This window comes from Schistocerca piceifrons, chromosome 3 (genome assembly GCF_021461385.2).
Source record: "Schistocerca piceifrons isolate TAMUIC-IGC-003096 chromosome 3, iqSchPice1.1, whole genome shotgun sequence".
In the NCBI taxonomy this organism is placed as follows: domain Eukaryota; kingdom Metazoa; phylum Arthropoda; class Insecta; order Orthoptera; family Acrididae; genus Schistocerca; species Schistocerca piceifrons.
Window position 1 is genome coordinate 556,813,377 of NC_060140.1, and position 24,206 is coordinate 556,837,582.

Genomic DNA, 24,206 nt, shown 5'->3' on the forward strand with positions numbered 1-24,206 from the left:
CTTGAGATCTCTTGTGAAGAGACACGATACAATTAATTTCGTAGTGGTGTAGGACACTCAAAATGAAGTTACACAACAGTTAATAATTTAACTTCTGAAACTGCCAGTTTATTGGCATTTATAGAAAGGAAAACACTCTCATACTCTCATGTGGTCAGCAAACTTCGTGTAACATTTTGTGTGTTTAATGGGAATTACTACGTCGGAAATCGATCTAATGAATTAATTAAGTTGGCTTACAGTGTTCCTAGGCAACGTAATCAACAAGGTGATAACTATATCAATTAAAACTGGACCTCGATATTTTGAATAAACTTTCCGTTCATTTTTTGTCAAAATCAGCACTTGTCTCAAAATTAATTTCCAACTTCGTGCATTAAGTCCAATCGCATTTGTAACTATTGTACACGATTTACTGGACAGCTCGATCACACGCTGGTGTGTACGTATTTCAAATCGAGTGCGCAGGTTTCAGTTTTCTGTAATGGGCTAAACGACTCTTGTGTAATAACGTGATGTGTCATGACCACAAAATAAAATTCACCACATACGTCAGCGAACTGTACACGTGCACTTTTGGCGCTCTAAGTGATAAATCGTCTCAGAGTAAAAGCCGCACATAAATTCACACTTTTTTCATGCATACAAAATTCAAAACACCTTTATATTAAACAAATAAATTATGGCATGTAATTACTAATTAAACATTTCCAATTCTGAATAAACTTCAAGAACTTGTATTCCATAATCAATAAAATATTATTGCCCGAGAGAAATGATTAGTTTGCTAAAATGGATTCAGATTAGTCAATTCGTGTCTGGATGATAACGTCACGAATCGACCCTTGCTTGGAATGAACGAAATACCTGTGCTGAAAAATACTGACCGTTGAGTAATTTACTGACTTCTATAACAAATTTGGTGCCCCTTGCACTGACCCCCAATCTGTAATGTTGTGATAAGAGCGAAGATGTTACAGGATTCACTGGAGCATGCTAGGGTTGTGTACTGTGTACATACCTTAGTTCAGTCATCCCAAGACCCATACCACAAGTTGTAACATACACTTCACACCAAATTTTACATGAATAATTGTAAATGGGGGCCTAAGAGAAATTTCCCATTTAACCATTTAAATGATTCTCCAGAAGTCAATGAATTTGTTCGAATTTCACTTTCTAACACGATGTACTTCACACACACTATACAACACACACACAACGCTTCACTATTTGGTGAGAAGTCCTTTCAACTGGTTGCGCAAGGCAGGGATTGCAACCAGTTCCGACAGAAAATGGATCGAACTGTGACCTCCACCGAACCGTATACGCAGCTATAGTCGGCTCAGTCATCATCTTATTTCTTGCGTTTCAAGCGAGCTGCATACAGTGTAGTGTCGAAGACATATTAGCTGGTAACATCATCTCTGCTTCTCCACTATGTGTCTTGTGATTCTCTCTGCAGCAAGTGTTGTGTCTTTACCTGATATTGTTTGTCAACCAACACTCAATTTCAACAACTGGTTTTCTTCTTATTATGTTTTCCATATTAAAACGTCGATTAGACACTTACATCAGCTTCCTTTCCATCCCTTTTTCAGATTTCCTTTAGCTTTGATCATGCCCATTACACATACATGAAATATACTTTCTACAATTAATACGTATGAAATTCCTTCTACAATTCATAAACATAAAATACTTATGCCTCTAGGGCGGCATTTTTTTAAACTTAACTAACCACCTTGAAGACCGTTAATCTTGCTTTCTCTTGTTCTTCAGTCTATTAACTGCTTCTTGCTCTTTTCAGAAATTACCTTTTCTGTGAATTTTTTCATTTTAATCTTCTTAAATTGTATTATTGTGGTATGTTTGCCATAACACATTCATTCTATTTAATAAAAATTGAATAAAATAATCCTTGTAACTATATGTAAAAAATGAACAAAGTAATACATCTTGTAGCTCATCCTGTGGTTGAAGTCTAATATTGGTGTCCTGTTAGTAATACTCTACTCATTCTCCTTTCCTTCATTATCTCTTCATAAATGGTACAGATCTTCTCATTGGTAATATATTTTTTATCTCTGTGTGGTAGAATAAACCTTTTGTCACATCAGAATTACAGTCAGCAAGTATATAACTTCCTTCGTGGGGATTTTGTATTTTTCTGTATGGTCCAGTATATAAATATTGCTATTTCTTATTTAACTTTTTCTTTATCGAGGCCTTTGGATGGTTTCTCACCAATATTTCTTCTCCAACAGCATAGGTTATTACCTTCACATTTTATCGAATTTTGCCTTTCATAATTTAGCTTGATGTTGTAGATTTAAGTAAACTTTCTTCGAGATGTCCTCCTTAGTGGGAGTGTCCCCTTCAATTTGTGGCCATTCCTTTAGCCAGTCTTGAGAATCATTCTTGCCATACATCACTTGGTTGGGCGAATATCTTGTAGAAGCATGAGGCAAGTCGTTATAAATCCTTTCAAATTCCGATAAACACTTGACCCATTTGTGATGTTTGTGTATGGTATAGGTACGTAGAAATCAATTTAATTCACAGAACAATCTTTCAACTGAATTCCCACAGGGATAAAAATGTGATATTTGTATATGATAAATACTGTATTCCTTCATAGTCTCTCTCCAGATTCTGCTGGTGTAATAGCCAGCATTGTCTGTCAATATCATCTTCGGTTTTCCAATCTCTGTTATGAAATCATTGACAAATTTCTTTCACATAGGACGCACATGTAGATTCCTCAAAGGATACAATTTCACATACTTCGATAAAATATCGTAGAACGCCACAATATACTTAAATCTTCTACGAGTAGTATGACATGGTCCACACACTTCACAAGATATCAATGTCAAAGTTGGTGTGGAACGATTGGATGTAATTCAATTTTTAGGCAATGGCTTATGGGTTTAGTTTTCTGGCAAATCTTACAATTCTTTAGAATGTCACTAGCCAAGCGTTCTAAGTTCGGATGGTAGCAATATTGGGCTAACTTGGCTTTGCATTTTAAAGATCCAGTGTTCCAACTCCAGTTGTGTATACCACAGTAAAGATTCCAGATGTTCCTTTGGATCGTCATGAGTTTTTCTACGAAATACTATATTAGATTGTAAAGTCTATAGACTACCAGAATAATTCCTAGCTCCTTGGCTAATTACATGTTGAATAGATTTCCAACAAGGATCTTGTTCCTACAACTGCGACATATTGTGACACAACTTTGAAATTTGTTTCTCACAAAATGCAATAGACAGATTCATTACTTTGAAATCTAAAATCTGTTCCTCAAATTCTTTGTCATCCTGTTTTCTAGGGAAACGAGATAGAGCATCTGCTGCAACGTTGTCCTTCCCTTTTATATATTGCACTGAAATGTTATATTCTTGAAGTAACAAGGCCCATCTGGTTAACTTTGATTCAAACATACTTCCTGTTAAAATATGGTCACAAAATATTGTTCTTTTCCCATGGACAAAATATCTAAACTTTTAAAGTGCCTATACCACAGCTAGTACCTCTAACTCTGTGGTACAGTATACCATTTCACATTTAGAGAGCGTTCTACTTGCGAATCCTATAATCTTAATGGTATTCATATCTTGAGGATCACGCATTTGGAAAAGCGTAGTGCCTAGGCCTGTTTCAGAAGCATCGGTGGCAATGCAAAAATCCTGTTCAAGTTTTGGATGATGTAACAACGGGGCATTAACTAAAGAGTTTCGAATTTTGACAAACGCTTGGCTACACTCTGGGGTCCATTTCCACATAATGTTCTTTCGCAATAACTTTAATAAACGTTCTTGGCTGATTAATTGATTAGGCAAAAATAGGAAGAAAATGAGGCTAATCTCATGAAATATTTTAATTCATTTTTATTCTTAGGATAGGGACACTCTTTGATAGCACTCATTTTCTTAGGATTCAGCATAATACAGTCAGGCATATTTATATGTCCTAGCAACTTCACTTGACTTCTAGTGAATCTAATTTTCATTAAATTTACTGTTACTCCATAGTCTAAGAATTTCACAAATACTTTTTCAAGCAGATAGAGATGCTTCTCCCATGTTTTGGTAGCGATCAATAAGTTGTCCACATACAAGGTAACTCCATCGAGCAAATCTTGTCCAAGTACAGTGTCTAGTGCCGATATAAATACACTTTCACTAATATTTAGTACAAATGGCATAACAATGAACTGGTAACTTCTGCCCATAACTTCTCATATAAAGGGATGTCAGGAAGTGGGCACCACAGAATTTCTGAATTAACTCATCCAAATTCTCAGGTCTTGTCTGTACCAGTATGATTATCTTGTTTATCTCTCTGGCGTCTAGAACTAATCTTACGTCACCATTCACTTTGAGGACTGCCAAAAGAGGGCTACAGTATTCAGCATGAGAGGGCTCTATAATACCTCACTCTAACATTTTGTTAATTTCTTTCTTAACTGCCTCTCTCTTTGATCAAGGAACAGAACAGGAAGTGTGACAAAAAGATTCGTGTGGATATGTCTTAATGTCGTACTCAAAACCTTTGATTATTCCGGGATGTTTGCTAAATATGGGCAGATAATTACTTAACAAGCAACACAAAACTTCTCGTTGACTTGCAGATAGGTATTCGGATTCAGAGATTTTCTCCTGAAGTGTAACTTGACTCATTTCTTCTCCAGTATATTCAATATAGAAAATATCACCAATTAAATTATAGTCAATGCCAATACAGATAACCATTAACTTGATGCAATACTGATACGGGACTGTTCTGCCCTTTATCATAGAGCCTGTCATAATGTCGCCTTCAGAGTCCAAGGTACATGTTCCTTCTTTTAAATTGATGACTGCTCCAGAATTACACAAAAAATCTAGACCCTAAACACATGGTACGGTCATTCTTGCAACAAAAAAAACGGTACTTTCTATTGAAGCCCCCCACATTATGATGTTGACCCACGCCTGCTTTGAGATCGTTTGCTCTTTTGCACTAAATTCTCTAGATACAGTACATCCAGTAACAGGAAATGTAAGCACTTTTGCTCCTCGACTAATTTGTTTAAAACAATCTTGCGTCATTACGCTAATAGTTGCTCCAGTACCAATCAAAATTTCAACACCAATACCATTTTGAACTACTGCCTGCAAAATTCATCCACTCTTATTCGAAATGTAAGGTGTTTCTTCAATAAGTTCCTCCCTTGGATCCAAATCATCATTATACCTCAGTACAGTCACTTTAAAATGATGCCTGCCCTCCTCATCCTCTCCAATCATCCTAGGAAGGCTTTCAGGGACCAGTTATAGTTTAATCTTTCAGTAGATGTTATATTTTGTGGTTCATGTACTTCAACAATACGTACAGTATGGTCAGAATTTGGTAGTTGCTCCCTTCGTGACTTCATTGCTCTGTTACCAAGTGGTATCTGTCTTGTGGTTGTTGTGCTTGTAGGGCTACATTTGCATCTACCCATTGAACTTCAGGTGTCGAAGGGTCTTCTGAGTATATAGCATGTTTGTGTGAATTACCACACTGATTATTCGAATCATTCTGTCTGCATTTGCGATTTGGTTTTCCTGTACTAATCTGATTTACCTGATTATTATTATTTCCATAGGTTTTTTTAGTATAATAGGTGTTACATTTATATTAATTATTATTATTGGCTTTACTATAGCCATAAGATGTTGCTTGTCATCCTTCATGTAGCATAGGTTTAGTATTTCTATCTCAGTTGTCATTATTATTACTACACTCCTGGAAATGGAAAAAAGAACACATTGACACCGGTGTGTCAGACCCACCATACTTGCTCCGGAAACTGCGAGAGGACTGTACAAGCAATGATCACACGCACGGCACAGCGGACACACCAGGAACCGCGGTGTTGGCCGTCGAATGGCGCTAACTGCGCAGCATTTGTGCACCGCCGCCGTCAGTGTCAGCCAGTTTGCCGTGGCATACGGAGCTCCATCGCAGTCTTTAACACTGGTAGCATGCCGCGACAGCGTGGACGTGAACCGTATGTGCAGTTGACGGACTTTGAGCGAGGGCGTATAGTGGGCATGCGGGAGGCCGGGTGGACGTACCGCCGAATTGCTCAACACGTGGGGCGTGAGGTCTCCACAGCACATCGATGTTGTCGCCAGTGGTCGGCGGAAGGTGCACGTGCCCATCGACCTGGGACCGGACCGCAGCGACGCACGGATGCACGCCAAGACCGTAGGATCCTACGCAGTGCCGTAGGGGACCGCACCGCTACTTCCCAGCAAATTAGGGACACTGTTGCTCCTGGGGTATCGGCGAGGACCATTCGCAACCGTCTCCATGAAGCTGGGCTACGGTCCCGCACACCGTTAGGCCGTCTTCCGCTCACGCCCCAACATCGTGCAGCCCGCCTCCAGTGGTGTCGCGACAGGTGTGAATGGAGGGACGAATGGAGACGTGTCGTCTTCAGCGATGAGAGTCGCTTCTGCCTTGGTGCCAATGATGGTCGTATGCGTGTTTGGCGCCGTGCAGGAGAGCGCCACAATCAGGACTGCATACGACCGAGGCACACAGGGCCAACACCCGGCATCATGGTGTGGGGAGCGATCTCCTACACTGGCCGTACACCACTGGTGATCGTCGAGGGGACACTGAATAGTGCACGGTACATCCAAACCGTCATCGAACCCATCGTTCTACCATTCCTAGACCGGCAAGGGAACTTGCTGTTCCAACAGGACAATGCACGTCCGCTTGTATCCCGTGCCACCCAACGTGCTCTAGAAGGTGTAAGTCAACTACCCTGGCCAGCAAGATCTCCGGATCTGTCCCCCATTGAGCATGTTTGGGACTGGATGAAGCGTCGTCTCACGCGGTCTGCACGTCCAGCACGAACGCTGGTCCAACTGAGGCGCCAGGTGGAAATGGCATGGCAAGCCGTTCCACAGGACTACATCCAGCATCTCTACGATCGTCTCCATGGGAGAATAGCAGCCTGCATTGCTGCGAAAGGTGGATATACACTGTACTAGTGCCGACATTGTGCATGCTCTGTTGCCTGTGTCTATGTGCCTGTGGTTCTGTCAGTGTGATCATGTGATGTATCTGACCCCAGGAATGTGTCAATGAAGTTTCCCCATCCTGGGACAATGAATTCACGGTGTTGTTATTTCAATTTCCAGGAGTGTATTACATTGTGAGGTGACATTTGATTATTATTCCATACCTTTACAATCGCACATATCATATGACCTTATTACATAGGGACATTCCCTCCATGTCGAAAACATTTTAAAAATACAAAAGGAAGTTTTGCGTTTAATAAACCAACTCAAACTTTTCAATAAGTTACCAGTCTTTGCTTGGACCATGGATATAATTAGTTTTAATAGATCACCCTTTTTATGATACTAAAGGATACTTTGATTTACCAGATTATTATATTAACTTTTAAAAACTGTTACTTTTAATTGTATTATTATGTACTGCATAAACTTTGTAGAAGTAATATTTAATGCTACACATTGTACTACTGTGCATTGTATATACTTGATCTTGTATCAAATTGATGAAACCCATATAATTGTGAAATGATTTGTGTCTGAATAAAGATTCTTGATACCCGGGCATCTTCTAGTATCATATCGATTGAATCAACCACAGACAGGAATTGTTCCCCATCATAGTCAGGGACATTTGTAAGTTTCTCATGTATATGAATAGGTAATCTTCCTTTCAAAATACGTATCACTTCTCTATGGGAAACAGGATCACTTCAGTACCTCGTTTTATTAATGTATTTTTCGAAATACTGTCTTAATGAACCTCATTTACAATTATAAAATTCTGGTTGATACACCTCCTTCTGTAGCCTCTGCTGCTGCTCGACCAGTATTTCGCTAAGAAAAGTTGTTCAAAGTCCGCGCATGTATTACAATTCTCACTCACTTCGGCAGTCCATAGTGCTGCTTCACCTGTGATCTTGGACACATTGAATGGAAGTCTATCATGTTCAGACCAACTGCGAGGAAAAATACGCTTAAAATTGTTGATAAAAATTTTTGGCTGAATGTCATCTTTTTCAGTTAAAAAGGTAAGAAACTGTCTACTTTTGAATATGCTTCTCTGAACCTTTAAAGACGACAAGTACTCCCTTTGGACAAAAGTGTCAGATTCATTTCCATAACAGTCACAACATTTATCAGGTGTAATCCCTCAACATTTACATTTTACACTCCTGGAAATGGAAAAAAGAACACATTGACACCGGTGTGTCAGACCCACCATACTTGCTCCGGACACTGCGAGAGGGCTGTACAAGCAATGATCACACGCACGGCACAGCGGACACATCAGGAACCGCGGTGTTGGCCGTCGAATGGCGCTAGCTGTGCAGCATTTGTGCACCGCCGCCGTCAGTGTCAGCCAGTTTGCCGTGGCATACGGAGCTCCATCGCAGTCTTTAACACTGGTAGCATGCGGCGACAGCGTGGACGTGAACCGTATGTGCAGTTGACGGACTTTGAGCGAGGGCGTATAGTGGGCATGCGGGAGGCCGGGTGGACGTACCGCCGAATTGCTCAACACGTGGGGCATGAGGTCTCCACAGTACATCGATGTTGTCGCCAGTGGTCGGCGGAAGGTGCACGTGCCCGTCGACCTGGGACCGGACCGCAGCGACGCACGGATGCACGCCAAGTCCGTAGGATCCTACGCAGTGCCGTAGGGGACCGCACCGCCACTTCCCAGGAAATTAGGGACACTGTTGCTCCTGGGGTATCGGCGAGGACCATTCGCAACCGTCTCCATGAAGCTGGGCTACGGTCCCGCACACCGTTAGGCCGTCTTCCGCTCACGCCCCAACATCGTGCAGCCCGCCTCCAGTGGTGTCGCGACAGGCGTGAATGGAGGGACGAATGGAGACGTGTCGTCTTCAGCGATGAGAGTCGCTTCTGCCTTGGTGCCAATGATGGTCGTATGCGTGTTTGGCGCCGTGCAGGTGAGCGCCACAATCAGGACTGCATACGACCGAGGCACACAGGGCCAACACCCGGCATCATGGTGTGGGGAGCGATCTCCTTCACTGGCCGTACACCACTGGTGATCGTCGAGGGGACACTGAATAGTGCACGGTACATCCAAACCGTCATCGAACCCATCGTTCTACCATTCCTAGACCGGCAAGGGAACTTGCTGTTCCAACAGGACAATGCACGTCCGCATGTATCCCGTGCCACCCAACGTGCTCTAGAAGGTGTAAGTCAACTACCCTGGCCAGCAAGATCTCCGGATCTGTCCCCCATTGAGCAAGTCTGGGACTGGATGAAGCGTCGTCTCACGCGGTCTGCACGTCCAGCACGAACGCTGGTCCAACTGAGGCGCCAGGTGGAAATGGCATGGCAAGCCGTTCCACAGGACTACATTCAGCAACTCTACGATCGTCTCCATGGGAGAATAGCAGCCTGCATTGCTGCGAAAGGTGGATATACACTGTACTAGTGCCGACATTGTGCATGCTTTGTTGCCTGTGTCTATGTGCCTGTGGTTCTGGCAGTGTGATCATGTGATGTATCTGACCCCAGGAATGTGTCAATAAAGTTTCCCCTTCCTGGGACAATGAATTCACGGTGTTCTTATTTCAATTTCCAGGAGTGTACTTCACTACAGGATTTATTATTCCTAAGCCTGTCTTTGGAATAGTTTCTTTAGTCAACACATTTCATGAAGATTTTTGTTCTAATTCTGACAATTTTTAATTTGTATCTCTCAGCCACTTAGGTAATTCTTCAGTTACTTTTATAGCATGAAACTCACTAGTAAATAGCTTGACAAGTTCATCATTTTCCATCTGTTTTTCCTTAACTACCATAAAATAGTATTACTTGAAACATTTTCGAATTTCTTCAGCATCTAGCTTCCTCAATTTTACAGAAACAATGAGTTAATGAATTTTAAAGTACAGGTGACATTGCAGTGAAGATCATGCTGGCAGAAAAAAAGTATTTCTTAAATTTCTGTATGCTGATTTTTTAAAAACATGTTGGTGTTTCAAGTTCCCCGTGGGAGGGTGTTATTTGAAACACCTATGCTTTTACACTGAAAACTTGCAGTTTTGCAAGTATGAACTACTGTGGGGTGTTTCCAATGATGAACTAATTACAAAAGGAGATATGTGATATATTTTCATCTGTCAGAAATACAAAATAGGGTACAAATTGTAAACAGTAATGAAAAATTCTTGTTGTTGTTGTTGTTGTTGGTGTTGTGGTCTTCAGTCCTGAGACTCGTTTGATGTAGCTCTACATGCTACTCTATCCTATGCAAGTTTCTTCATCTCCCAGTACCTACTGCAGCCTACATCCTTCTGAATCTGCTTAGTGTATTCATCTCTTGGTCTCCCTCTACGATTTTTACCCTCCACCTTGCCCTCCAGTACTAAATTGGTGATCCCTTGATGCCTCAGAACATGACCTACCAACCGATCCCTTCTTCTAGTCAAGTTGTGCCACAAACTCCTCTTCCCCCCAACCCTATTCAGTACTTCTTCATTAGTTATGTGATCTACCCATCTAATCGTCAGCATTCTTCTGTAGCACCACATTTCTAAAGCTTGGATTCTCTTCTTGTCTAAACTATTTATCATGCACGTTTCACTTCCATACATGGCTACACTCCATACAAAGACTTTCAGAAACGACTGCCTGACACTTATATCTATACTCGATGTTAACAAATTTCTCTTCTTCAGAAACGCTTTCCTTGCCATTGCCAGTCTACATTTTATATCCTCTCTACTTCGACCATCATCAGTTATTTTACTCCCCAAATAGCAAAATTCCTTTACTACTTTAAGTGTCATTTCCTAATCTAATTCCCTCAGCAGCACCCGACTTAATTTGACTGCACTCCATTAGCCTTGTTTTTCTTTTGATGATGTTCATCTTATACCCTCCTTTCAAGACACTGTCCATTCCGTTCAACTGCTCTTGCAAGTCCTTTGCTGTCTCTGACAGAATTACAATGTCATCGGCGAACCTCAAAGTTTTTATTTCTTCTCCATGGATTTTAATACGTGCTCTGAACTTTTGTTTTCTTTGGTGCTTACTCAATATATAGATTGAATAGCATCGGAGAGATGCTACAACCCTGTCTCACTCCCTTCCCAACCACTGCTTCCCTTTCATGTCTCTTGACACTTATAACTGGCATATGCTTTATGTACAAATTGTGAATAGCCTTTCGCTCCCTGTATTTTACCCCTGCCACCTTGAGAATTTGAAAGAGAGTATTCCAGTCAACATTGTCAAAAGGTTTCTATAAGTCTACAAATGCTAGAAATGTAGGTTTGCCTTTCCTTAATCTTTCTTCTAAGATAAGTCGTAGGGTCAGTATTGCAACTGAGTCAATTTTAGCTTGCAAGGTGTCGTGATTTTTATGAACAATAGTTTGCAGTACTTTTATGGCTGCTTCGTGATTCTGTAATGCATTTTCACGACTCGAAAATATAGGTTGAAAATGCTCACAAATTTGTGTTTTTACGTCATTACAGACTTTTTGACATTTAGATTCGATTTTAAGTAACTCAGCAATTTAATCTTTACGAGTCTGTTCAAACGTTTGCTCAATTGTGTTTAACTTTGGAAGATTTTGTTCCATTGTGTCTAACTTGTGTACCTGTTGCTGTGTTCGTTCCTGATTTTGTTCCATTCGTTGCATGCATTGCAAAAACAATGTATTATTGTCTGGAACTTGTTCCTTTGTGCTTATTGGCAGTGCATAACAGGCAATATTCGCATTTTGAAAGACAGAAAATGTGTCTTGACGTGATTGAGAAACTGGTAATGACGCAAAACCTGAATCTGCAGTATTTGCAAAATTTTGTCCTGTCTTTTCGGATTCCTGAGGCGAGCTGTTGCCGACCGATCGATCGACAATGTTTCCCTGTTCATTAATTGTTTCACTGCCTACACCATTATTTGCCGCCTGGTCCATTTCCCTATGCACAATTACCAAATTACTACTTTGAATGTCTGTTAACCCATTACACAGTGGTGCTGATAAGTTACGCTCGTCGTCACTATCATTTTTCAATTTACATTGGAGCCTAGTGTTACGTTTTTCACACGCCATAATTATCACGTATATCTCATGCTAACAAGAAAAGCACAATTTGAAGGGCAAAAATAAGAATACACATTAACATAGCACTAAAAATAATATCTAGTTAATCGCAGGCGCAGCTGCTAAATATTTGGTGCAAATATACACGCATGCCACAACTGTTGTACTGTACAACAATGAAAGAATACAACGACAAAGGAGATTCTCTCTTCAATTACGTCCTAGCAATAAACAAAAGCTACCCTAATTACACAAACTACAAGAAAAAATCAGAAGGTTCCAGTGAGGTATCCTCGGCTAAGGGTCGACATATGAAACCTCCCCTCAGGAAAATTTATGAATGATTGTGCTGATAAGCCTCTTACATTATTTGATTTTCAAACAGATGAGCAAAACTGAACGTACTCAGACATTTCTCTCATTACTTATTCTGATCATCACTAAACTGACACAATATTTTTAGCGCAACGCGATCTGACTTTCAATAATCCCTACAAAAGAATGGACGTGACTAACAATAACCTATACCTTTCGTGAATCACTTACCTCACAAAAATCTTCGTTACTCGAACTACTGCAATACAGCGAGCGCCACTACTGCCAGCTAAATAAAAGATTCAAACTACTGGCATAGTTAGCAAATAAAAGATTTTGATAGAGAACAAACAATGCACTTACCTTAATAGTGTTCAAAAGTCATGATATGTATATCAGTTCATGACGTCCAGTCTTACGAATTTACTGTCTCTGATGGACACACGTCCAGATCATCCGCTCTCAAAACTCCTCCATCTCTCTCTCCACATTCACCACTGCTGGCGGCTCACCTCCAACTGCGCAACGCTACGCGCTGTTCACATCCAACTGCCCAACACTACAATAGCAAATATTACAACAATGCCAACCAGCCATAGACTGCACACGTCACAGCCAGTGAATTTCATACAGAGCGCTACGTGACGTTACTAACATAAAAACCTAAACAGCCTACTTACAATTGCTCCAAAAAGTTCTTTCGAAACACTTCTTCAGTATTCTCTCAGTATTACCTGCATTACTATTTTATCATATGGCTATGTGCGGTGCTGTACTTTGGAAGAACCAAACTTTAGAGTAAATTTTAACCATTTCTCCCAGTGCAGTCAGATCTTTTAGCTACAGTATGAACTCTACTTCCTGTGTGGGTCCCTAACTCTTCATTATTATTCGCAGTCTTGACACTCTATGGTGGGGATGCACCTAAAAAACTTCCCCAACAAATTCATAGTCCAGACAAATCTCCTCGACATACGAAAAATTGTGTGATCAACGTTGTCAACGACGCAGACACATTTATATAGACCTTCAGACTTCCTTAACACGCTCGTTTTCTAACCACTGCCTCCTTCCCATACTGCGCGCCTCCTCGTTTGTTTTCCCACCCCTTCAGCTCCTTTTGATGAGACTGCGATCACTTAACCTTTAATATGCCTCGATGACCTTGAATGATGCTGCTTTCATATGTGTGTGCGTCAGCCTACCGCATACTCGCCCCCAAACACTGTAATTTGCGTACTTTAACTAACAATGCACTCATCATATCGCTATCATCGATCCTCTCTCCCTCCATATACGTCAAAAGTTCATAACTTTATTTCTCAGTGTCACATTTATTATAAGCCGAAAAGAAACTTGTTGAAATTACCTAGCATTTATTTCCTAAAAAAATTTTCTCAATAAGCTGCTTAAAAGTCATAACAACACTCAGAAGAAGTACATCACATTAATCCAGCATCAAAATTGTTATTAAAACAAACACTTAATCAAAACTGACAAAGATAATACACATAAAAAATCCACCATAAAACTTTATTTACCTGATCATTAACATGGACCATCACCAAAGAGGTCTATGTGACCATTTGTGAGATACAGGTTATTTCAGACAACTTCGTCCTCATTATCGTAGTCGTCGCATCTGCCGTCGTTCACGGGCTGGTTTGCGGGCACTAAGCCCTTGGCCGACTTCCGTCATTCGTTATCGTCATTTCGTGGGTGTTTGGGGCGCAGCTATCTGCGCACCCTGCATCTCCTGGTTGTTATCCCGTGGGTCTTTGACTCAGCACTCGAAACTGTTCCTGTTGCCGTTACCGTTACTCCAATTATTCCAGTTCGGCTTTTTATGGTTGTGTAGTTGACGAGCACGAGATCAGAATCTATTGTATTATCTCCCATTGGAGTTCCATTGCGGTGTCACGGGAGATTGCTCTTACAAGATGCGTTGTTCCAGCTCTTGTTAATGTTCTCCAACCCTTGCAGCAATGATTTAAGGGCCTCCTCAGTTTCCCCACAGTGACCTGTCAGAGATGTCTGATGCGACTGCAGCAATTTGCCGTAGCACGTCTGAATGGAGTCAGTTGTCGCAAATGGCTGGTCTACGAACCGGTTCTTTTGCTCCATTCTTTCAAAATGCTTTACAGGACTCTGCATGCCTGAATTAACAAACGTTTTTCCTATAGTCATCCTGTCTTTCATATGAGCCTGGGCCTCCATTGACCAGTAGGTCTCTAAGAATTTGACTCTGAAGGAATCACAGGTATGTGCTACTGTCTACATTTTATTGATGACTTCCCCCCCAAGGTAGCTGCAGAAAAATTCTAATTAGTATTTTACGAGCCATGTGGAAGGAACGCAGCCGGTAATCGAACTTTTTTGCCCAAGCTTTACGATTACAATTTTACTATTATTACAAAAAACCTGAAAATTTGGCAGCTTTAAAAAGGAGTGGTGCTCAGATGCTTCTACTTCTGATGACTTCAGGGTTTCATGGGAAGCGCTATACAGCTCGAAGCATTCTCCACTCAAGTGTCCACAGCAGAACACACCTACTGCTCTCCGGAAATTGATTTGGGTTGCCGCCGTCTGTACCTTCCAGTGTAGATGGTAAGCTACTGTCTATTGGGATGGTATCTCCTTGCGCTCCCTACCGCAGTGCATTTTCGTGCAATAATAAATGTTTTCTTACCAATTCTTCGTCACTAAACCCAGGAAAAAACATATATGCAGTTTAGAAGTTGTAAGAGATTTCCCGCCAGATTATACTTAAGATATGATGAAAATTAAATACAAGATGTTGACAGACTTAAATCCTTGGGTTTAAGATCGATAATATATTCAACTGGGAAAAGGTTACCACAGAACTGCCGAAGCGCCTAAAAATGTCTGTTTGGAATTAGAATGTTGTCAGATGAAAGTGATATAAAAAAATAACATACATATCTTATTTCCGTCCCATAACGCAGTATGGGATTATTTAAGGTAACTTGTCAAGCGAAGCGAAATTTTTCCAAGTCTAAAAATGTGTGCAAGGAATTGTTTCTGTTGCGATCTCAAGAACGTCCTGGAGAGACCTGTTTTGGAAATTAGGAATGCCAAATTAGGGATACCAACTACTGCTTCCTTAATAAAATTTGTCATTCAAAATATATCTCTTCGTCATACCAACAGCTCAGTTCACGTTATTAATACTAGAAATAATAATAATCTTTACAGAGATTTAAAGACACTTACATTGTTTCAGAACGGTTATAACATATCCTTCCACACTGGCAAAATGGAAATTGAGAAAAATATTTAGCTATAACGAAAATATATGCAATGCAGTTAAGAAGGGTTTACCTCGAGAAAGACACAAGTGCGATGGCACGATGTGGTTACTAGTTTAACACTCATCATAAAACTTGTTGTCATTTGTTTGACTTCCTTCAGCTTTAGTATCGCACGTCTGCCATCGCTATTTGATGTCCCCTCAATGTATCAGGGCCTGGTGGCTGCTGTGCGTCGTCACTATTTGAAAGCACTGATCGTGAAAATATAGTATGTTACCTTCCATGCACAAAGTGGAAAAAAGTATGAAATTGGGCTTTGTAGAGAAATAATGCAAAGTTTCAACTTCGTATGAACGTAATGGTAAGACGACCCGACGCGATAAGCCGTTTTGCTTCTAAGCAATGTGTGTGCAGTCCTGAGACACAGACCTGAAATGTTTAACCTCATAAACCTGATTAAAACCCATGATGCCAAAGGATTCTACGGATGACGGCAGAGACATTTACGAGAGACTGCATAAATATGCATTAATGAATCAGAGAAGAAGAAGTGAAGATCAGAAGAGCAAGTCCACGCTTCCTTACTTTTGTTATAAATGAAACGAAAATCTTTTAGATATAGTGTTCACCAGTTTCCGCTGTCGTAATCTGCGAATTAAATAATCTTATGACTGACATTAAATTTATCTTTGAAAGTTACAAAAAAAGTAAAAATTTAACGTTTCCTTATAAGATATCCTTCACTGCCCCTTGACTTCCGGAAGTTATGGTTCGCAGGCATCTCATTCCAGAATGCAACTGAAGTTAACTAATAGCAGTGGGCCACAGTCTTTTAATTCAATTACAAATGTTTCATTTCGACTGCATTCTGTTGCACAAATCAACAGAAATGACTTTGAAGTCATTTTCACTATTTTTCAATTGTCTCAATAAATATGTAAAGGTTTTTTAAATTACCGCTACCAGTCACAAACTCTGTTAACTATTGTATTATTTATTTATTTTGCGACATTTTTCGAGGGAATACCTCATCTTCAGGCTAAATGGCATTACAAAACAATTTCACAATCAGATTATACTGATCTTTTCGTAAATGCTGTGGTTATCCTGTGGAAGAAGAGAAAACGCTCATCACAGCGAGACTGCCACGCCAGAAGAACAAAGTGAGTGACCGTTACAAAACATTTTCATGCAAACATCTGTCCAGCTTCCAAAGTGACGTCGCCCTAAGTTTTCTCTTCTTCCGCGTGATAACCGCAGCATTTATGAAAAGATTATGTAACATCAGTGTGATCTTATTGTGAAATTGTTTTTGTAATGCCATTTAGTCTGAATATAAGGTATTCCCTCGAAACATTTCGCAAAATAAATAAATAATACAGTAGTTATCAAAGTTTGTGACTGGTAGCGGTAATTTAAAAACCTTCACATAAACAGAAATGACGTTTTGTTCACCAGATTTTGAGCGTTTATTGGCTCACTTAGTAAGTCCGGTATTGCATTAGCTGAAATCCGAATGTATTTTGTTTTGTCCATCAAAACCGGTCGCGGATCGCGGGAAAACGGACCGGAAAAACCCCGAACTGAATCTTTGGACTCTTTTGTCTCGAACAAGTTCCGATTACATAGTTTTGGAATAACAGATGCAATTACATAATATTGACAGATGCTCTACCACAACTCAGTTGGCTGAAACAGGAGGAAATATTTTAATATCAGAGTCAAAAAATATCGTATACAATGTTTTGTTGAAATTCTTTTGGTACATTGCTACTTTTTATCATACTTCACTGTTTACGCCTATAATTTTTAATGAATTCAATAGTTCTCGTACGGTGTTATATTAAAATTTTCGCAGTCGCAGTCTGTAATTCATATGCATGACAATACGACTGTGTTAGGGAATCTTGTTTTCAGTTTCGGAGAACAGTTTTTTTTATTATTGTGATCTGTCGTCTAAAATCCCAACTCGTTGACGTGCAGTGAACTCCAGGGTTATGTGGCTTGCCGTGACGTCAGAAAGGCAATGTTCCCTCAGTCAGCTGGAATTGGAGCAACCGCTCAGTCGCGTTCCACCGTCTACAGTACCGCTCGATAGATTTCTCCAACCAGGTGGAAAGGTCGCGCATCGGGGCTGGTTACGTGCAGCATTTGTACGCCAATATCAGCTCTCTACAGCACACAGTTTGTCTTATCATACACGAAGAAGAATATTACTATACAACGTTTCTTTGCTCAACAATAGTTTAAAATAACTGCTTTTATTCATCCAGTTCGTATTCATCCAGTTCGTATTGGTTACTGGGAATTTTTGCTTTGAATGTATATTAAAAGTCAATGTCTTTTCATCTTTAGTTTTACGCCAACAGTTTTTTGTAGTTATGGCGTGGTGTTAGCCCTTTTATACATCTACAGCTTCATCTACATGATTACTCTGCAAGTCACAATTAAGTGCCTGGCAGAGGGTTCATCGAAACACCTTTAGGCTACTTCTCTACCGCTCAACTCTCGAACAGCGAGCGGGAAAAACGAACACTAAAATATTTCCATGCGAGCTCTGATATCTCTTATTTTATTATGATGAGCATTCCTCCCTATGGAGGTGGGCACCAACAAAATATTTTCACACCCTGAGGAGAAAGTCGTGGACAGAAATTTCATGAGAAGATCGTGGCGCAGCGAAAAACGCCTTTGTTTTAATGACTGCTTCCCCAATTCGTGTATTATATCAGTGTCACTCTTTCCCCTATTTCGTGACAATATAAAACGAGCTGCTCTTCTTAGAACTATTTCAATGTCCTGCATCAATCTTATCTGATGGGGATTCCACACTGCGCAGCAATACTCCAGGAGAGGGGTAGACACGTATAGTGCAAACAATCTCTTCAATAGACCTGTTACATTTTCTAAGTGTTCTGCCAATAAATCGCAGTCTTTCGTTTCTTTTCCCCACAACAATATCTATGTGATCTTTCCAGTTTTGCCGGCCGCGGTGGTCTAGCGGTTCTAGGCGCGCAGTCCGGAACCGCGCGACTGCTACAGTCGCAGGTTCGAATCCTGCCTCGGGCATGGATGTGTGTAATGTCCTTAGGTTAGTTAGGTTTAAGTAGTTCTAAGTTCTAGGGGACTGATGACCACAGATGTTAAGTCCCATAGTGCTCAGAGCCATTTGAACCATTTTTTTCCAGTTTAAGTAATTAGTAACTTTAATCCCAAAGTATTTAGCTGAGTTTACAGCCTTTAGATTTGTGTGATTTATAGTGTAATTAAAATATAGCGGATTCTTGCTAGTGTTGTGTGGATGACTTCACATTTTCCGTGAAATAGTCATTTGCCACTTTGTGTGCCATACAGATATCTGTAGAAGAAATGTACTCGCAGTTACGTATATGGGCTAACATCGGCGCTATAATGGAATGACGACAATGCGAATTTGTGACGGACTGGGAATCGAATTCGGGTTTCCCACGTATCGCGAGTACTGCCTTACCACTTGGCTATCCAAGCAGGACTCAAAACGGCCAGATCCAAACTTCCATACGTCGCCAACCACGTGTCTACAACCTGTACTCGCACCTCCATTATATATATTCCCGTATAGGGGAGTGATTTTACTTGAAAGTTACTTGCCCGGTGTCGGCGGATAAATACGATATTCCTGTGCCTGCGTTATTCCGAATTACGTGGTGTTTGCATCTCCGAGGTGACTTTCGCTGTGATCTGCGAAATGCTTCACTTTATTTGAGGAATCCATTTGTTACAATGTTTTCCATGTGATTTGCTCAGCACTTCACTGTCCGTGCCCACAGTAGGTAAATAACCACTGCACATCATCATTTGTATTAACAGTCAGATGAGCGTCCAAAATTGTCGTGCGTGTGCTAATACGAATACTTCACCCGTACCTTCGTACACCCTGCGGTATATCTCCCCTACATTCATATGCGCCTCGCGTTCTCTGCGTTTTATTGCTATTGAGCGGTATGTAATTTTTTGTCCCCTACGGATTGGAAATTTTCATATCTATTTACAATAATTTTAAAGTTTTCGTGGAAACTCCACATTTATATTGATAATTTACCACCTGTTCACTCATCTGATGTACATACCTAAGGGACTGATACGTAAAGATTTTGTCTTCGCGTTTAGTTGTCTTTTTATTCTTGAATTGTGTTTTAAATGCATATATCAAGGTCTCTAGGTCTACTTGTATTACATAAGATTCTAGTAGCACATCCTTGTTCGTTGCCAAACATACCAAGTGGTTTTATTACCAAGGTCTAACGAACATAAACGAACACTAAACAAAGCACGCACAAGAGCTACTGTGTTAGGTCAAGCGTGCTTGACTTACACCGAAAGTGTCACTGAATCGAGGTTTTACGAAAACCATCGTAGCCCATCTGGTAACACGCACTTGAAATTCTTTTTATGTAAGAATAGGATCGGAAAATAACAACTTATTAACAGTTTCTGATACTTACCTTTTCTTACTTAAGCAGTAGTTTGTATATAACTCTATTTACGGTTTTCTGTGTTTCTTTACTTATCATGTTACTCAGAACTGCTTATTACATTAACTCATACTTAATAGACCATAGCCTGGATAATATTTGTTTGGAATCACTTGTGTTAATCCCTGTTTATACATTTTACTGACTTTTGATTTTACATCGCTTAGTTTGTGTCCGGATGTCTCATTTTTGTCCCTATTCATCATCATTCTTATACCTTAACAAATTCCCACTCCATTTACAAGTATCTGTTGATATCACTGAAACGAATATTCCTTCTTCCCACCCAGTGAAGTTTGTCCTTGTACACTTAGATACCAAAGCTCATCTTACATTATAGTACACAGAAGAAGTAATTAGGACATACGGTAACTATACTATTAATACACATATTTACAAAATAGACTAATTTGAGCGGTTACTTTGAACATTACACCTTGCACTGTAAATCATAGCACCTGAAAAAAATGTCTCCTGATTGCTAGTGGTAACTGGTACCTACACAAGCCTGCATCGTTTGTACTCATGAGTAACATGTAAACTTAGGCACAAAAGTACTGACCCTCTGGTTGGTTTACTTTATTTTACAGTGAAACTTACAGCTCAAAATATATGACATCATATTAAACAACACGAAAAATAAAATATATCATCACTGCTGTACATATCTTTCCAAACATTTATGTGGGTATAGTCCTTACAGCCTGTTATTGCTCATCATCCAGTACACATCCTCATAACCTCTTCCCTTACACCTTGGTGCTTCGCCCAAAAGGTGGACGAAGTAAATAGGCAGTAGATATTGTATTGATAATCTTTATGGTTCCTGAGTTTCACAGAAAAGACGTCGATGTACTTCGTCAACAAATCGGCTAGTTCGATTTGTTGTGTTGCATTGAGGCACCGCAATTGTATTACCTTGTTATCAATCTGACTCGTGTTCGATCTCACACTCACGCCCCTTGTGCCTGACTTAACATCATCTAAATAGTGAGACAGAACGTCGTCAATATATAGCAACTTACTTTGTGTATTTCTCATCCTGTTAGTGTGGCAGTACCTGCCACACCGTGCTTCCGTTTTTAATAGATTCACAAGGACTTCTTTACCATTAAGTATCGAAATCTACTTTCTGCGAAAGAGGTATATTACACTGTTTACCTCACACAAAAACTCTAAACATAAACCTGTTATGCAGGTCGCAGACAGTCCTGTACTAATAGGAATACAGGGTGTGTCAAAAAATGTATACACTCTTTGAACTGTCATAGACAATTTATTTCCCATTCTACAAGGTTAAATATCTTTGACAAAGTAATGTTATGTTTCTTCAACAGGTGGCAGAAGTGGCAAGGAAGTAACTGCACCATGGCGGACGTGCGTTTGAGGTTTGAAGCGCGGAAGCAGATAATTAAGTGGTACTGGAAGTTTGAGAATGTAGCTTCTGTTCGAAGATAGTGGAGAAGTGAGTATGGTACAGAACCACCTTCAAGGTTAACAGCTACACGTCTACGAGACAAATTCGAAATTCATGGAACAGTGTGTGATGTGCATAAAGGTCGATCAGGGCGACGTCGTACAGCTACAAGTCATGATTCCACAACTATGGTCTTGGAACTGTTTCAGCATTCGCCTCAAAAATCTTCAAGGCAAGCGGTACGTGAGAGTAATGTAAGTGTTAGTAGTGTGCTACGCATTCTGAAGAAAGGCAAGTTTCGTGTGTACATTCCAAGGCTGATGCAACAGCTAAGTGACGACGATCCAGATCGAAGGTTAGAATTTTGTGAATGGGTTCAGGAGATGGCGAGACGTGAACCGGGATTTATGGGTAGCATAATTTGGTCGGATGAAGCCCAATTCAAACTCAATGGAACTGTCAATAGGCACAATTGTGTGTACTGGGCTGAAGATAATCCTCACATTACAGTTGAAAAGGCTGTGAATTTGCCTGGTGTAAATGTGTGGTGTGTTTTGTCTGCAAGGGGACTCATTGGGCCTTTCCGCTTTGGAGGTACTGTTACTGGAGAAACGTACCTAACAATACTTGCTGACTCCATATTCCCTGCCATCTGTGCGCTATTTCCAACAAGATGGCGCCCCGCCGCACTATCATAGGGACGTACGAGCATACCTGGATCACAATGTGCCAGGCCAGTGGATAGGACGCAGGGGACCAATCGAGTTTCCTGCGCGCTCTCCAGACCTCACGCCATTGGATTTCTTCTTATGGGGCACAATAAAAGATCAGGTGTACAAACTTAAACCACGTAACCTGGACACACTTTGGAATGAGATTCAGGCGGCGTGCACAGAAATCTCATTGGACACTTTGGTACGATGTACAGAATCAGTGGTGACTCGTACTCAGAAATGTATTGATGCTGAAGGCCACCAGTTTGAACATTAATCACATTTTCAAAGTACATTTATTTTTCCAATTGGACTTTAAGCTTTCCATTTCCAGAAATTTAACACTGTAGAATGGGAAATAAATTTTCTATGACGCTTCAAAGTGTGTATACATTTTTTTGATGCACCCTGTAAATATTTCATTGCTCCGTTCCCTAAATATAACTCTACCTGTGCCTACCACTTAACTTTTTGGGATTTGCGCCAATAGCTCCCGAAAAGCTGTAATACTGCACTGGTAAAGGTTGGTATACACTTGGTCTCACTAATTTTGTTATGAAATTTACTGTCCATAACGTTTGTCATGCTACTTGTGTTCACAATAACAATAGTCGGAATTCCCTCCTCTATTGCATTGACATCCAAGTGCACTCTTTCTCCCATTTGTTCCTCAAATGTTTTGTTGTCACTACATAATTCCTCTCGAATATTTAAACCATCATTGTATCATAAAACGTGTACGTTGTTATTCCACTGACTGCCCCTGCCCCGTCCTTAGACACATACTGCAGGTCTGGGTACGTTTGCGTCTGTTTGTTGGCTCTTCGGAACCAGTGGAGCGTGACTGCCCGTCACATCCACTATCCGAACGGCCTGATTTTGAGTCGGCGACCAGTTCATGTTATTGTCGTGACTTGGCCTCCGCTTATCTCTTGTATTCGGGTTGTTATGAGATGGACCCGTATCACTTACACGGTTCTGCCCCTATGCGTTATCTGTCCTATTCAGCCAGACAATATTTTCCTTAACACACAGATAATTATTGTACACAGGACTATACCTGTGGTCATTTACCCTTATCTTGTTACAGTACTCGCCATTGTTTTGATTCGGCGGTCTGTTTATGTGTACAGAGCGCCGTTCTACTGCGAGTTGTTGCCACGCCAGCTGCCGTTCTTAGTTCGAGTGATGCGAGAGTTACCGGCTGCCGCTGGCTGATTAGCAATGAGCTGGCCGAAGTGGCTGTGCGGTTCTACGCACTACAGTCTGGAATCGCGAGACCGCTACGGTCGCACGTTCGAATCCTGCCTCGGGCATGGATGTGTGTGATGCCCTTAGGTTAGTTAGGTTTAAGTCGTTCTAAGTTCTAGGGGACTGTGTTTTGTCCTCCAAAAAAAACTCGTGCACTGGTGGGAAGCGCCAAAGATGACCTCGGTTTGAGGAAGGCCAGGGTGTACCAGATTCCGTGTCACGGTGGCAAGTCGCATATTGGTCAGACGATGCGTACCGTCGAGGATCGATGCAGTGAACACCAGAGGCACACTCGACTGATGTATCCGAGCAAGTTGGCGGTCGCTGAACATTGTTTGTCGGAAAATCACGCCATGGAGTACGACCGCACGAGGATTCTGGTACAGACGTCGATATACTGGGACAGAGTTGTTAGAGAGGCCATCGAAATTCGCACCAATGACGACCTCATAAACCGTGACTGTGGCTATAATCTTAGCAAGGCTTGGGAACCAGCGATCGGGTTAATCAAGAGTAAATCGAGCAAACGTATATTTGTGACGACCACGGCGGACGGAGCCATCACACTGACGTCATCTCAAACGCCGTCGCAATC